This window comes from Lissotriton helveticus, chromosome 2_1 (assembly GCF_964261635.1).
Source record: "Lissotriton helveticus chromosome 2_1, aLisHel1.1, whole genome shotgun sequence".
NCBI lineage: Eukaryota > Metazoa > Chordata > Amphibia > Caudata > Salamandridae > Lissotriton > Lissotriton helveticus.
The window spans coordinates 458,441,890-458,454,941 of NC_136059.1; the positions used below are offsets into that span (position 1 = coordinate 458,441,890).

The 13,052-nt window shown below is 56.5% G+C and overlaps 1 protein-coding gene across 2 annotated transcripts in view; it reads left to right on the forward strand.

Annotated features, from left to right (window-relative positions):
• The window catches only part of IL31RA (interleukin 31 receptor A), a 1,277,572-nt gene that overhangs the window by 77,378 nt on the left and 1,187,142 nt on the right, over positions 1-13,052 (forward strand). The window lies entirely within an intron of this gene.

Sequence of the window (13,052 nt, forward strand, 5' to 3'; positions counted from 1 at the left end):
TATCCCCTCAGTACTTTGGTCTGTAATTTTATAGAAACCAACAAAGCTTTCATTAATTTTGATTTCCGTTGGAATTTCCTCAGTATTAAGGCACAAAGTCACATATCGGATAACCAGGCTTAATTGGTCTTCTTTTTTAATGTCCTGCGTTGTGTCCATTATAACAGAGTAAAATGGTGCATTTTTTATTTCACTTACTATCTCATTTTGCACTTTATTTGAAAGCATTTCAATCAGCTCATTTTGAATAGCAAGTCTCAAGTATTTAACTCTACTCTCTGTTGTAATCGGATGGTTTAAAACAGGATCATATTGGCCAAAAGTTCAATGACTGCCAGAAAGTTCCCACTATCTTTTTCTTTCAGTTTTTCTCTATGTCCTCTGAAAGGTAAATTGCAAGTTGACAAAAGAATTGTAACATTGATGATCCTACTCAGAATTTGTGTCCAATAGTTCACCTGCTCTTTGTAGTCGGATTCCAGTTGTGTATCGATAGTCTCATCCTGCCTCCATCTTCCATGTACAGCACAAGCCGCTAAATGTGAGCTCGTCATTTCATGTTCTTTAATTTTTCGAGACATGCCTTGCCAATCTTTTATACCATTAGCCCATGCTTGCTGAGAGGATGAAAGTTTTTTATCTCCAAAAAGCCAACAAGGTTCACAGTATGCACTGTCCATTTTTAAAGAGTAGCACAACCACAGTCTTGGAGTCTTATCTCCAGTCCTATTTTCCTTGTAGTAGTAGTTTGTGGAAAAGGACCTGTTTTTATTATCTTGTGGGAAGGGTCCTCTAGGCTTGCATGGGCCACTTCTAATGACAAACCTTCGTACATTGGTATCATGCCAAGGTTTGTCTAAAAAGTTCCCTCTATCACTCGGATACAATTCCTGCCAAAACTGGGTACTGCTTGATTCTAGTTCTTCTAAGTGTAATTCCACATCCTTACTCATAAGGTCTTCAGTTTCTTCTTCAATGTTTGGCAATACTCCAGAAACAAGTAGCACATTTGAAGGTTCTTCACTTTCTTTAGGCACTGGTAGCAGCAGTGATACATCTGGTGCATTTACAATATCTGAAAGAAACAGGTTAGTATTAGATTCCTTACCTTAGAATATCCCCAGGCGTCAGTCTGGATCCGGAAACTTTTGCGTAGCAGTACCCCTGCGCGTCGGTAGGCGTCGTCTACAGGCGTCCCCTGCGGCTCCGCGTCGTCGGTGTCGTGCGCCGTGATGACGTCGCTGGAGTATATAGACGCCGCCTCCGCGCGCTGACGTCAGTTCTTCTTTTTTCCGCGCCAGTTAGCGCAGATCCGAAGAGCAGTACTCCGGTCTTTTGACCTAAGTTTTTGATAACTCTAACTCTTTCAGGTGCCGGTAGGATGCCCGGTTTTAAAAGTTGTGACGGGTGCGACCGCCTGATGTCGGTCACCGACCACCATCGACTCTGCCTCCGGTGTCTGGGCGCGGACCACGACGTGGAGTCCTGCGTCGACTGCCGGGCCTTGACGAGTAAGGCTAGACGGGAGCGGTCCCGCAAGCTACTCGAGCTCCGGGTGTCGGCCCCGCGTCGAGAGCGGTCCCGGTCCGGACGGAGGTCGAGGGAGCGGTCGAGAGAACGGTCGCGGAGCCGCCACGAGCGCTCCGGAAGTCGTCACCATTCCTCCGGTTCCTCAGGTAAGCGACACAAGAAGTCGGGGCGTCGTCATCGTACCCCCGACTCCCCCCGACGCGGCCGGGGGTTCGGGTGGCCCCACCCCCGCGTGGGTCGCCGACGCCGTCTGCCCCATACCCGTCGGTCCCTGGGGAAGGCGCGTCGCGCGAGGAGATTGAGGAGTTCCTCATGGCCATGAGGGCGCTGTCTCCTCCGGCGGAGCCTACGGCGCCTGCGGGCCCGTCGGTCCCGTCTGGGGGCCCGAGCGGTTCGGGTGCACCTGCCCCGACGCCGCCGGCGGTTCCGGCTCCGGCGCCGCTGGGCCCTTCAGGGTCGTCGCCGGCTGGTCAACCGACCTCTCCGGCGCCGATTCCATCGGGGCACCCCGTGGTGCCGCCTCCGCGCGGCGCCGTGACTCCGACGTCGGTTCCGGCAGGTGTCGGGGCTCCGGCGCCGGCGCCGCGTGGCGCCACCCCCATTCCCTCTCCGAATCCGGACGCGGAGTCGGACCGGCATCGTCCGGCGCCGAGTCCGGCGCCGTTGGGGCCCATTGGCTCCGAGGAGCCGGTCTATATCGTTGACTCAAACTATGGCGATGAGGACGATTATGGAGAGGGTTGGGAGGGGTCTGAGGACCCTCTGTCACGAGAATGCCAGTACGACGTGGACTGGGCAGGTGACTTGGGTGATGCCAGTGGTCTGGACGAATCGCCTAACCCTGGGTTTGTCTCGCCTCCCACTGTGGCGTCGGAGGCTGGGGCTGCCTATTCGGTGGTACTGATGAGGGCTGCCAAGGCCTTGAGCCTTGAGCTCCCCGTCGCTAAGGTGAAGCCTAACATCCTCACCGAGGTATTCAAACCGAAGTCATGTCCACAGGAGCCTCTGCTGCCGTTTAATGACGCCTTGACGGATGTCCTTTTGGGCACGTGGTCCAGGCCCGCTTCCGGTTCACCTGTTGATCGGAACGTTGCCAGGTGCCACCGTCCGTGTTCGGACGACCCTGCCTTCCTGTCCACCCATCCCTCCCCTGAGAGTCTGGTGATCCAGGCCTCCACTTCCCAGTCCGCATTTCCGTCGGCTCCGCCCGATCGGGAATCTAAGCGGTACGACCAGTATGGCAAGAAGGTCTTCTCGTCTCTGAGTCTGGGGCTGCGGTCTTGCAACACCGCATGCCTCTTGGGCCGCTACACCCACTCTCTGTGGGATACGGTCGCAGAGTGCCTGCCGCAATGCCCGCAGGAGGTACGGGACAAGCTCGGCCAGGCTTTGGTTGAAGGCCGAGACGCGGCGAGGTATTCCATACGGTGTGGTCTTGACACGACCGACTCGCTGGGCAGAGCAATGTCCACGACGGTGGCGATTCGTCGCCATGCTTGGCTGAGATCCGCCAACTTCTCGCCGGATGTCCAGAATGCCCTGATGGACATGCCATTCGATGGCAGTCGCCTGTTCGGCGACAAAGCGGACAACGCGCTTGAGCGCTTCAAGGACTCCAGGGTCACGGCCAAGTCCTTGGGTCTCTCGACCCAGCGCCAGCAAACGGGTTCGTTTCGCTCCTTTCGTGGCCACGGAAGGGGCGGTCCCACACGTGCTGCCAGCCACGCACCGCAGAACGCTCCTCAGCGCGGTGGCGGCCGTGGATTCCGCCGTGGTGGCGGTCGGGGACAGCGGCGAGGTCAGTCCACACCTCCCCCCGCAGCAGCCTCCAAATCCTCCTAGTCCGAGCTTTCAGGCCCATGTGACGCCAGTGGGTGGCAGGGTTCGCCATCACCACTCCCGCTGGCGCACTATCACATCGGACAGGTGGGTGCTGCAGCTCGTCCGAAGGGGCTACTCCCTCCCCTTCGAGACCACTCCTCCAGCCATGCCGCCGTAGAACCACCGTGTGTCGGGGGACCTCTTGACACTTCTGCAGGAGGAAGTTACGGCCCTCTTGGCCAAGGGGGCCATCGAGCGCGTTCCTGGGCCAGAAGTAGGGTGTGGTTGCTACTCCCACTACTTTCTGGTACCCAAGAAGGACAAAGGGGGCCTACGTCCTATCTTGGACCTACGGAACGTCAACGGCTTCCTCCGGAAGGAGAAGTTCAAGATGTTGACTTTGGCTCAGGTCTTGGCTGCTCTAGACCCACAAGACTGGATGGTAGCGTTGGACTTGCAGGATGCGTATTTTCACATCCCCGTCCTGCCGGCCCACCGGCGTTACCTGCGGTTCACGGTAGGCCACGAGCACTTTCAGTTTATCGTGCTCCCATTCGGCCTTACCAGCGCCCCACGGGTGTTCACGAAAGTGATGGCGGTGGTCGCAGCTCATCTGCGCCGGTTAGGGGTTTCAGTCTTCCCCTACCTCGACGACTGGTTGTTGAAGGCGGGCTCGCCCCAGACAGTCGTCCACCACCTTCAGGTGACGGCAGACCTCCTGCACGAGCTGGGGTTTTCCATCAATGTGCCGAAATCACACCGGTGTCCCTCTCAAAAGCTCCTTTTCATCGGAGCGGTTCTCGACTCGGCGCAGTTTCGGGTTTATCCTCCGGAACGGCGGGTCCGGGATATTCAGGCCTTGATTCCCATCTTTCAGCCGTTATCCCGGGTTTCGGTCAGGTTGACGCTGCGGCTTCTGGGGCTGATGGCCTCCTGCATCCTTCTGGTGCATCATGCCAGGTGGCGGATGCGGGCTCTGCAGTGGGACCTGAAGTTTCAGTGGGCCCAGCATCAGGGCAACCTTTCCGACCATGTCCTGATCTCGGAGGGCACTGTGAGACAGTTGCAGTGGTGGCTCCAGGACCGCGATTGGGTCAGAGGCAGATCCCTCTCCCTTCCCCAACCGGAGCACGTGGTTGTGACGGACGCGTCCCTCCAGGGCTGGGGTGGCCACTTGGGAGAGGCGGAGATCAGAGGCATCTGGTCTCCGGCGGAGTCCCGGCTCCATATCAACATGTTGGAGCTGCGGGCGATTCGCCTAGCACTGAAGGCATTCCTCCCCTTTGTCAACGGGAGTGTAGTGCAGGTGTTCACGGACAACACCACCGCCATGTGGTACTGCAACAATCAGGGCGGTGTGGGGTCGTGGACCCTTTGCCAGGAGGCCCTGCGTCTCTGGCAATGGCTGGAACGTCAGGGCGTGACTCTGACGGTTCAACACCTGGCAGGTTCTCTGAACGCCAGGGCGGACGAACTCAGCCGTCGGTGCTCGGTGGATCACGAATTGCGTCTGAACTCGGACGTGGCGAGAGGCCTCTTTCTGCAATGGGGAGAGCCTTGGTTAGATCTATTCGCCACAGAAGAGAACGCGCAATGTCATCAGTTCTGCGCGTTGGAGTTTCCAAGACGGCACTCGCTCGGCGACGCCTTTCGGCGCGAGTGGAGTTGCGGTCTGTTGTACGCCTTTCCGCCTATACCACTTCTGCCCAGAGTGCTGAAGAAGATAAGGCGCGACCGGGCCCAAGTTATCCTTGTGGCTCCGGACTGGGCTCGAAGGTACTGGTATCCCGAGCTACTCAGCATGTCAGTCGGTCCCTCGATCCGCCTGCCCCTTCAGGAGGACCTTCTGTCGCAGCAGCAGGGGACGGTCCTCCACCCGAACCTGTCCAGTCTCCACCTCCATGCTTGGAGATTGAGCGGCGACAGTTGAGGCCATTTGACTTGCCTCCTGAAGTCTGTGATGTGATTCTGGCAGTCAGGCGTCCCTCCACAAAGTCGGTATACGCCTGCCGGTGGAACAGATTTGTGGCATGGTGCACAGCAAAGGCTGTGGATCCCCTTTCTGCCCCTCTTTCCGAGGTTCTCCTCTTCCTTCTTTCTCTTGCCCAGCAGGGCTCTGCTCTGGGCACTATCAAGGGCTACCTTTCTGCCCTTTCCACCTTCTTAAGGCTACCTGATCAGCCATCTTTATTCAAGTCCCCTATTGTACTGAGATTCTTGAAAGGCATCACGCACATGTATCCACCTGTTCCGTTCGTGATGCCTCAGTGGGACTTGAACCTGGTTCTGACATTCTTGATGTGTGCTCCCTTTGAGCCGCTTCATTCCTGTCCTCTCCGTCTTCTCACTTTAAAGACGGCCTTCCTGGTTGCCATCACCTCTGCCAGGAGAGTGAGTGACCTCCAGGCTCTTTCTGTTAAACCTCCTTTCTTGTCCGTTCATCCTGACAAGGTGGTTCTTAGGACTAGACCTTCTTTCCTGCCCAAAGTAGTTTCTGCTTTTCACATCGGGCAGTCCATCACCTTACCCTCCTTCTTCCCGCCTCCGCATCCTTCAAAAGATGAAGAGCGGCTCCATCGTCTGGACCCAAAACGTGCGCTTTCATTTTATATGGATCGCACACGCCAGTTCCGGGTGGATGACCAACTGTTTGTTGGCTACGTGGGTGAGAAGAAGGGAAGGGCGGTACAGAAACGAACCATCTCTCGGTGGGTCGTCCTGTGCATCAAAGCATGCTACTCTTTGGCTCGGAAGGAGCCTCCTGTTGGGCTGAGGGCCCATTCCACTTGGGCCACGGCGGCTACTACTGCCCTGGGCCGGGGAGTCCCTTTGCAGGACATTTGCCAGGCAGCTACGTGGGCCTCGCTGCACACCTTTGCGAGGCATTACTGCCTGGACAGTCAAGTCCGGAGGGACGGCTTCTTTGGCCGTTCGGTCCTCCAGGACTTTCTGGTGTAGGATTGTATTGGTTCGCAGACCCACCACCGGGGTTGGTATTGCTGGGGTATCTATTCTAAGGTAAGGAATCTAATACTAACCTGTTTCTTTCAGATGAACAAGTTACTTACCTTCGGTAACGATATATCTGTAAGAAACAGTAGTTAGTATTAGATTCCTTACCGCCCCACCCATCCTCCCCGTTCTGTGAACTGATACCTAGGGTTAAGGACATCCCTTTCAGGGCCCTAGTTTCAATTGGCACCAGTGTTAGTTCTCACATGGCTCTGCGTGTTCTGGCGCGGAAAAGCTGTGTGCAAAGAACTGACGTCAGCGCGCGGAGGCGGCGTCTATATACTCCAGCGACGTCATCACGGCGCACGACGCCGACGACGCGGAGCCGCAGGGGACGCCTGCAGACGACGCCTACCGACGCGCAGGGGTACTGCTACGCAAAAGTTTCCGGATCCAGACTGACGCCTGGGGATATTCTAAGGTAAGGAATCTAATACTAACTACTGTTTCTTACAGATATATCGTTACCGAAGGTAAGTAACTTGTTCTTCAGCACTTCCTTCACTTGTTTGTAATATTGGACTCAGAGATTCTTCTGCTGATGGTGTAGTCTCAGACTCTGAGCTTCCTTCAGTCACTGGTAGCAGTGTAGGCCTAGCTGGCGTACCTGCAATTTCTCTGACTCCTTCTGTAATAGATTGAGGCACTGCTGACATAGCTTTTTTACTTTTGCTTTCTATGTTTCCTATAGTAGTTGTTGCCTGCAGTGCTACCACAATTGGTGCTTGAATGCTAACAGGTACATCTGTGGTTTGATCAGAGCACTGTAATGTTTTGTCATGTGGTGGGACCAATTGTGGCAATGGTGCTTTGTCTCCTGTTGATGAGGCAGCTGCATCGCCTTCTGGCAATGATGCTTGAGATGATGATGCGTCATGATCACCTAGAGACCTAAGCATAGAGTCAATTTTTATAAATTTGCCTTTAAACTGCTCTTGTTTTGATTTAATTTGCTGCTTTTGAACACCGCCTAAATACTTTCTTGGCTGTTTGCTCATATCTGAAAGAGACACGTTAGTATTAGATTCCTTACCTTAGAATATCCCCAGGCGTCAGACTGGATCCGGAAATTTTTGCGTAGCAGTACCCTTGCGCGTCGGTAGGCGTCGTCTGCGGCTCGGCGTCGTGATGACGTCGTCGGAGTACTTAGACGCCGCCTCTGCGTGCTGACGTCAGTTCTTAGACACAGCTTTTCCGCGCCAGCAAGCGCAGATCTGGAAAAAGCAGTAACCCTAGTCAATTTTGACTAAACTTTTTGATCCTTTTTGATTACTATTTCGAAGTCTCTCGACTCCGGAACGGTGCCGATAGGGATGCCCGGCTTCAAGCATTGCGACGATTGCGACCGGCTGATGTCGGTCACGGATCCTCACCGTGTGTGTTTGGGCGTCGACCACGACGACAAGGCCTGCTCCGACTGCCGGGCCCTCTCTTCGAAAGCCAGGCGGGAGCGGTCCCGCAGGCGACTCGAACTCCGGCAGTCGGTCCCGCGCCGCGAGAGGTCCCGATTCCATGGGAGGTCGAGGGACAGGTCGCGGGCCCGGAGCCACCACAGCTCCGAGAGTAGGCCGCACTCCTCCGGGTCGAAGTCGTCGTCAGGTAAGCGGCACAAGAAGTCCAAGCGGCGTCATCGCTCCTCGGACTCCCCCCCCCCCGACGCTCGCGCGATGCGGCCGGGGGTTCGGGTGACACCGCCCACGCGGCTCCGTCGGAGTCGCGGGCGCCGCGTCCAGCCCCATACCCTACGGTCCCTGGGCTCAACGCGACGCCGGAGGAGGTCGAGCGCTTCCTCATGGCCATGAGGAAACTCTCTCCTCCGACGGGCTCCGCGGCGCCTCTGGGCCCAGCGGACCCGTCTGGGAGCCCTAGCGGGTCGGCGGCTCCAGCCCCGACGCCGCCGATGCCTTCGGGCCCGGCGCCGCAGGGGTCCAGTTGTTCCGACGCCGCCGGTGCCTTCGGGCCCGGCGCCGCAGGACGCCGCTGGTCCTCCTTCGGGATCTGGTTCGTCGCCGGTGGATCTGACGGCCTCCCCGGCGTCGGACCCTCAGGTGTCGCCTCCGGCGCCGTCCTCGGGCGGTGCCGACCCCGGTCCTCCTCCCGTTCCTGTTCGGCAGTCGGGATGGCCCCGTTGGGCGCCGCTCCAGACGCCGTTGGGTGAATTTCACTTTTATGAACAGGCCCCATTGGTTGAGGACCCTGAATTTCAGGAGATGGGTGACGGAGAGGACTGGGAGGGGTCTGAGGACCCTCTGACCAGGGAGTGTCAGTCTCATGAGGACTGGACAGGAGACCTTGGGGAGGCTAGTGGCCTGGACACCTCTCCAGACACTGGGTTTGTCTCCCCTCCTACCGTGGCTTCGGAGGAGGGGGCAACATATAGTGTGGTGCTGATGAGGGCTGCCAAGGCCTTGAACCTTGAGCTCCCCGTCGCGGCCGTGAGGACTAACCTCATCACTGAGGTCCTTAAACCGCAAGCAAGCTCGGCGGAGCCTCTGTTGCCGTTTAATGAGGCCTTGTCTGACGTTCTTCTAGGCACCTGGTCCAGGCCTGCTACAGGTCCCCCTGTAGATAAGAACGTGGCCAGACGCCACCTCCCGGCTCTGGGCGACCCTTGCTTCCTGTCCACCCACCCCACCCCGAGAGTCTGGTCATCCAGGCCTCTAACTCCCAAACCGCATTCCCCACGGCTCCCCCCGATCGGGAATCCAAGAGGTACGAGCAATATGGAAAAAAGATGTTCTCATCCCTAAGTTTGGGGTTGCGGTCAGTTAACACCGCGTGCCTCGTCGGCCGTTATACCCACTCTCTGTGGGACACGGTCGCGGCCGTGCTGCCACAATGTACGGAGGAGGCCCGGGCTAAACTCGCCCAAGCCCTTGCGGAGGGTCGAGCAGCGGCACAGTACTCCATCAGATGTGGACTGGATATAACAGACTCGCTGGGTAGAGCAATGGCAACGACAGTGGCGATTCGGCGCCGTGCCTGGCTGAGGTCCGCCAATTTTTCGGCTGATGTCCAAAACACTCTTATGGACATGCCGTTCGATGGCCGGCGCCTCTTTGGCGACATGGCAAACAGTGCGCTTGAGCGCTTTAAGGACTCCAGGGCTACGGCCAAGTCCTTGGGCCTGTCGACCCCGGGCCAGCAATCTGCTGCCTTTTGCCCCTTTCTTGGCCACGGAAGGGGCGCCCCCACACATCCTGCCAGCCACGGGCCGCAGACAAACATCCAACGCGGTGGCGGACGTGGTAACCGCCGTGGCGGTACCCGGGGACAACGGCAAGGCCAGTCCACATCCATCCCTGCAGCATCCGCCTCAAAGCTCTCCTAGTCCGAGCTTTCAGGCCCATGAGACGCCAGTAGGGGGCAGGGTTCGCCATCACCTCCTCCACTGGCCCAACATCACATCGCACAGGTTGGTGCTGCAAATTGTCCGAAGGGGCTATTCCCTCCCCTTCGAGGCGACCCCTCCAGCCATGCCACCGCAGTACCACCGCGTGTCGGGGGATCACTTGAGCCTTCTGTGAGAAGAAGTTTCGGCCCTCTTTGCCAAGGGGGCCATCAAGCGCGTTCCTGGGCCAGAAGTAGGGTGTGGTTGCTACTCCCACCACTTTCTGGTTCCCAAGAAGGCCAAAGGGGGCCTACGCCCTATCTTGGACCTGCGGAACGTCAACGGCTTCCTCCGGAAGGAGAGGTTCAAGATGCTGAAACTGGCTCAGGTCTTGGCTGCCCTGGACCCAGGAGACTGGATGGTAGCGTTGGACTTGCAGGACGCGTATTTCCACATCCCCGTTCTGCCGGCCCACCGGGGCTACCTGCGGTTCACGGTAGGCCACAAGCACTTTCAGTTTACCGTTCTCCACTTCGGCCTTACCAGCGCCCCACGGATGTTCACGAAAGTGATGGCGGTGGTCGCAGCTCATCTGCGCAGGTGAGGGGTTTCAGTCTTCCCCTACCTCGACGACTGGTTGTTGAAGGCGGGCTCGCCCCAGACAGTCGTCAGCCACCTCCAGACTACGGCTGAACTCCTGCACCTGCTGGGGTTCTCCATCAACGTGCCGAAGTCACACCTGTGTCCTGTAGGAAGGTAGATCCCTGACTATGGTTGCCCCCAACTTTTTGCCTGGTGTTTTGCTGGTTTTCTGACTTAGTTGACCTGGGGCCCTGCTATTCAGGACCCCAGGCCTACTGCTCTCTCTGTAAAATGGATTCCATGTACCTTAGGTACATATCTAATTGGATACTGAGTCACCTTATCAGTCCCTGTACAGTGTACCTTAGGTACCCAGGGCATAGGTGTACCCAGGGCCTACCAGGGGCTGCAGCATATATTATGCCACCCCTGGCTGGCCATCCAAATCTGACACAACTGGCTGCTTGACAGCTGGGGCAAGGTGGTGTAATCACCCTTTGCTTTAGATATAGTATACCTATATCTAAACCTAAATGGGCACACAGATCTCCTATCAGTCACTCCTATGGCAGGCCTTAACAATCCTGGAGGCAGAGTGCTTGGAATCGTGTGAGATGGTGCTCTGGCATGAGCTGAGCCTGTCTGCGGCTTTCGGGATCTATCCCTTAGCCGTTTCCATGATATCGCATACCATATACTCTTAAATGCATTATAATCCTCGCGGTTATATGCCAACTCTGGTATCGCTTTATCAAAACATGTCGAGTAAGGTGTCATACGAATTGGAATACTAACCCCTCGCCAATTCTGGCGACGGGGTTAGCATTCCACCCTTCTAGAGGGACACGACATGTTGGTAACCTGTAACCCCGGTTAAAGTCAGACAGAGCCTTAGCTCCACAAAATGGATGCTGCCACCGAGACACAAGTCTGCCCTCCTGTTGCTGGGAGTCCTCCCAGCGCAGGAGGCAAGGACAAAGGGTTTCCTGTCAGGGGCGGTGCCAGCACCGTCCCAGACAGGATTTTGTGTATCCTAGGTAGGCAGGGCGTTAGAGGAAGGTGACTGCAAGTGGCACCCCGGTGCTCACTGTGCATAGGCCGGCTTGAACCAGTTCCAGGGGCACACCAGACCCTGAGCTGGGGAAAAGCCCGCCAAAGGAGAGGGGTGTAACCACCCCCCTCCTAGTCCCACCCATAGGGCAGGACTTAGTCGCGTGCCAGCCCCCTTTTTCAGGATAAAGGTAGGAACTGGCCCCCTTCCAGATTAGATCATCTTTGAATCCTGAAACTACTTTCTACGAAAGGAACTCTCGACTTCTTCTCAAGATTTCTCCCTTGTGACTAAGGAGTAGTCCCCCTGCAGCAGCAGGCACCAACCAAGCATCGCGGTCTGCTGTAAGTCTCTCCTCCGGATCAAGACTGCCCAGCACGACGAGAACCGGCTTCCCTGGCACCTCTGACCTCAACCTGCATCATCAGCCCAGCTGTGATCCGTGGGTGTGACGAGACCTCGAGGGACCGGCCATCTTTAAAGACTGCACGACGCTTGTCCAGCACGACCACCGAGTGACCCTCGACTGAGTGCTTTGGGGTGAGAGAAGCCCCGACCCTGAGCAGCTCCAGCTCCGAAGTCCAGCCCCCCTGCATCCACGAGATCTGCGCGGGGCCCTTCTGCTCTTTGCTGCTCACCGCTTTGTCCCGGTCACTTGCCCGTTGGCTAGTGGCCCTCTGACGACGAACTTCGACGACAAACACCGCTGGTCTGGTTGCTCCAGACTGGCCCTTGCTCCCCTCCAACAGAGGAGCACCCCGGACCCTCCTGGTCCACTCCAGACGCCATTTTGAGTCCACCGCGTGGGCTTGCATTTGCCAATACTTGTTGCCCCAATCCTGGGTCCAGCGACGTCGACAGCAGATACCTTCGTGGGACAGCTCGCACCTCCATCCTGGTCGCCGACAACGCCTCCTGGTCCGAGAGACTGCAGAGCCCAGCAGCGCCCACTCACCTGGTCGAGGTGACTTCGTCCGGTGCCATCCTGGTGCCCACCTAAATCACTGGCTAGTGATTCAGAACTTGGTCCCCTCTGCTTACAGGTCTTCTTCTTCCCTGATCCAGGCTTGGATCACCACGAACTTCTTCACTGGCCACCTGCCAGCAACTTCTTTCTTCAGGCTCCTGGTTCTTCAACGAGGGTTTCCGACGCAACTTGAACCCTATGCAGCCGCAGCCCCTGGGCTAGGTAAACTGAGTACTCCGGTGCTCCAGCATAGTCCAACACCCTAAGTGTTCGCATCCACTCTTGTTTTCGACCCACCTAGTCGGGTTCACCCGAGAACAGTAACTTTGCAATTGCTAGTATCCATAGACTTGTTCCCGCATTACGCGTGAGAGTTCCCACTCTGCACACGGCGTCCCTAGGCCTCCTGCTTCTAATCCAAGGGTTCAGCATTGTAGGCCTAGCGTTTCTACAGTCTAGAAAAGTATTACTTACCTGCTAGTAATTTCGCATTCCACTTGTATAGTATATGGTTTTTCGTGCCCTTCGGGCATTTGTGTAAATTGTGCGACTTTAAGTATTTTTATAAGAGTTTTGTTGTGTGCTTAGCTCCCTGTCTCATAAAGAGCCAGGGTAGTCTTGTTAGAAATAAATATACATTTATTTTCATAACTTGTGTGGTGTCCTTTCACTTGGTGTTCAAGGGGTATATGTGATGGTAAAACAGCTGGCTTAACACGCCCTCTAGAGTCTTAGCCTTAGACTGCTCGTATCCATGC